Here is a 4,227-nt window from a genome sequence, read left to right on the forward strand (position 1 = left end):
TGTAATACTTACTCAATGTTGAAAGGCATAGTGAGGTGCTTATTTATATCTCTTTAAGATTGCAACATGTTTTGTATCACAATTTATCTATGTGCTACTCTAGTGATTTGTTATTAAAGTAGTTTATTCCTCCCGCATGTGTGCAAAGGTGACAAGTGCGTGCACCGTGTTAGTACTTGGTTTATGCTATGATCATGATCTCTTGTAGATTGCGAAGTTAACTATTGCTATGATAATATTGATGTGATCTATTCCTCCTACATATGCATGAAGGTGACAGTAGTGCATGCTATGTTAGTACTTGGTTTAGTCTCGTTGATCTATCTTACACTATAAGGTTACTAAAATATGAGCATTATTGTGGAGCTTGTTAACTCCCGCATTGAGGGTTCGTGTAATCCTACGCAATGTGTTCATCATCCAACAAAAGTGTAGAGTATGCATTTATCTATTCTGTTATGTGATCAATGTTGAGAGTGTCCACTAGTGAAAGTGTAATCCCTAGGCCTTGTCCCTAAATACCGCCGAGTTACTACCGCTTGTTTATCGTTTTATCGCGTTACTACTACTGCGTTACTACCGCTGCGTTACTCGCTACATTACTACCGCTTGTTTACTCGTCCCGGGCAAAGCACTTTTCTCGGTGTCGTTGCCGTTGCTACTACTTATTCATACCACCCGTATTTCACTATCTCTTCGCCGAACTAGTGCACCTATTAGGTGTGTTGGGGACACAAGAGACTTCTTGCTTTGTGGTTGCAGTGGTTGCATGAGAGGGATATCTTTGACCTCTTCCTCCCCGAGTTCGATAAACCTTGGGTAATCCACTTAAGGGAAACTTGTCGCTGTTCTACAAACCTCTGCTCTTGGAGGCCCAACACTGTCTACAAGAATAGAAGCTCCCGTAGACATCAAGCACTTTTCCGGCGCCGTTGTCGGGGAGGAAAGGTAAAAGGCTCTCATACTACGGTCCCGGTGTAAAGTATTTTTCTCGGCGCCGTCGTGTGTGTGCTCGAAGCTATTTCCTTTAGATCCTGCAATTGCATCTTTTTGTTTCTTGTTTACACTAGTTTGGCATAATGTACAAGAGTGAGCTTCTTATTCTATTTCCTGATTTAAAACATGGATTGTTTGATGCGAAAATTAAAAAACCTATGAAATCTTCTTTGCATGTCGGTAGTAATATTAGTATGAACGCTTTGAACACCATTTTTGATAATAATATAGAAAGTTCTAAGCTTGGGGAAGCTCGGTTTTCATGATATTTTTAGTCCCCCAAGCATTGAGGAGAAAATTTTCTTTGATGATACTTTGCCTCCTATTTGTGATGATTATAATAGTGGTCTTTTGGTACAACCTACTATGGAGAGTAAATTTTGTTGTGATTATACTATGCCTCCTACACTTGATGAGAATAATAATGATAGCTACTTTGTTGAATTTGCTCCCACTACAACTAATAAAATTGATTATGCTTATGTGGAGAGTAATAATTTTATGCATGAGACTCATGATAAGAATGCTTTATGTGATAGTTATATTGTTGAGTTTGCTCATGATGCTACTGAAAGTTATTATGAGAGAGGAAAATATGGTTGTAGAAATTTTCATGTTACTAAAATGCCTCTCTATGTGCTGAAATTTTTGAAGCTACACTTGTTTTATCTTCCTATGCTTGTTACTTTGCTCTTCATGAACTTGTTTATTTACAAGATTCCTATGCATAGGAAGCATGTTAGACTTAAATGTGTTTTGAATTTGCCTCTTGATGCTCTCTTTGCTTCACATATTATTTCTTGCGAGTGCATCATTAAAACTCGTTGAGCCCATCTTAATGGCTATAAAGAAAAGAACTTCTTGGGAGATAACCCATGTGTTATTTTGCTACAGTACTTTGTTTTATATTTGAGTCTTGGAAGTTGTTTACTACTGTAGCAACCTCTCCTTATCTTAGTTTTGTGTTTTGTTGTGCCAAGTAAAGTCTTTGATAGTAAAGTAAGTACTAGATTTGGATTTCTTTGCTGTCACGAATCTGGGTCTAATTCTCTGTAGGTAACTCAGAAAATTATGCCAATTTACGTGAGTGATCCTCAGATATGTACGCAACTTTCATTCAATTTGAGCATTTTCGTTTGAGCAAGTCTGGTGGCCTAATAAAATCCATCTTTACGGACTGTTCGTTTTGACAGATTCTGTCTTTTATTTCGCATTGCCTCTTTTGCTATGTTGTATGAATTTCTTTGATCCATTAATGTCCAGTAGCTTTATGCAATGTCCAGAAGTGTTAAGAATGATTGTGTCACCTCTGAACATGTGAATTTTTATTATGCACTAACCCTCTAATGAGTTGTTTCGAGTTTGGTGTGGAGGAAGTTTTCAAGGATCAAGAGAGGAGTATGATGCAATATGATCAAGGAGAGTGAAAGCTCTAAGCTTGGGGATGCCCCGGTGGTTCACCCTCGCATATATTAAGAAGACTCAAGCGTCTAAGCTTGGGGATGCCCAAGGCATCCCCTTCTTCATCGATAAATTATCGTGTTCCTTCTCTTGAAACTATATTTTTATTCGGTCACATCTTATGTGCTTTACTTGGAGCGTTCCGTGTGCTTTTGTTTTTGTTTTTGTTTGAATAAATTGGATTACATCATGCTTGTGTGGGAGAGAGACACGCTCCGTCTGGTTCATATGAACACATGTGTTCTTAGCTCATAATATTCATGGCGAAGTTTCCTCTTCGTTAAATTGTTATATGGTTGGAATTGGAAAATGATACATGTAGTAATTTGCTATAATGTCTTGGGTAATGTGATACTTGGCAATTGTTGTGCTCATGTTTAAGCTCTTGCATCATATACTTTGCACCTATTAGTGAAGAATACATAGAGCATGCTAAAATTTGGTTTGCATAATTGGTCTCTCTAAAGTCTAGATAATTTCTAGTATTGAGTTTTGAACAACAAGGAAGACGGTGTAGAGTCTTATAATGTTTTCAAATATGTCTTTTATGTGAGTTTTGCTGTACCGTTCATCCTTGTGTTTGTTTCAAACAACCTTGCTAGCCTAAACCTTGTATCGAGAGGGAATACTTCTCATGCATCCAAAATACTTGAGCCAATAACTATGCCATTTGTGTCCACCATACCTACCTACTACATGGTATTTCCCCGCCATTCCAAAGTAAATTGCTTGAGTGCTACCTTTAAACAATTCAAAATTTATTACCTCTTGATTTGTGTCAATGTTTTATAGCTCATGAGGAAGTATGTGGTGTTTATCTTTCAATCTTGTTGGGCAACTTTCACCAATGGACTAGTGGCTTCATCCGCTTATCCAATAATTTTGCAAAAAGAGCCGGCAATGGGATTCCCGAGTCCCAAATTAATTAACAAAAATAGACACTCCTCCATGGTATGTGATTGTTGGACGGCACCCGAAGGATTCGGTTAGCCATGGCTTGTGTAAGCAAAGGTTGGGAGGAGTGTCATCATAATAAAACTAAAATAAAAAGGCACTCCTTCATGGTATGAGATTGTTGGCGTGCACCCGAGGATTCGGTTAGCCATGGTTTGTGAATGAAAGGTTGGAAGGAGTGCCACCCAAAAATAAAATAAAATGGGAGCCGCTCTTTGAAGGTTTGTCTGGCAGGGGGTTAGAGTACCCGCTACCATTCGTTGACAACAACATACACCTCTCAAAACTTTATTTTTATGCTCTCTTTATGTTTTCAAAATCAAAGCTCTAGCACAAATATAGCAATCGATGCTTTTCCTCTATGGAGGACCATTCTTTTACTTTCATTGTTGAGTCAGTTCACCTATTTCTCTCCATCTCAAGAAGCAAACACTTGTGTGAACTGTGCATTGATTCTTACATATTTGCATATTGCATTTGTTATATTGCTTTGCATTGACAATTATCCATGAGATATACATGTTATAAGTTGAAAGCAACCGCTGAAACTTAATCTTCCTTTGTGTTGCTTCATTGCCTTTACTTTGAATTATTGCTTTATGAGTTAACTCTTATGCAAGACTTATTGATGCTTGTCTTGAAGTGCTATTCATGAAAAGTCTTTGCTTTATGATTCAATTGTTTACCCATGTCATATACATTGTTTTGATCGCTGCATTCACTACATATGCTTTACAAATAGTATGATCAAGTTTATGATGGCATGTCACCGTAAATTCTCATTCCAGAAAACATTGCTTACTCCTGCTTTGACGG

Source organism: Lolium rigidum, chromosome 3 (assembly GCF_022539505.1).
Source record: "Lolium rigidum isolate FL_2022 chromosome 3, APGP_CSIRO_Lrig_0.1, whole genome shotgun sequence".
Taxonomy (NCBI): Eukaryota; Viridiplantae; Streptophyta; class Magnoliopsida; order Poales; family Poaceae; genus Lolium; species Lolium rigidum.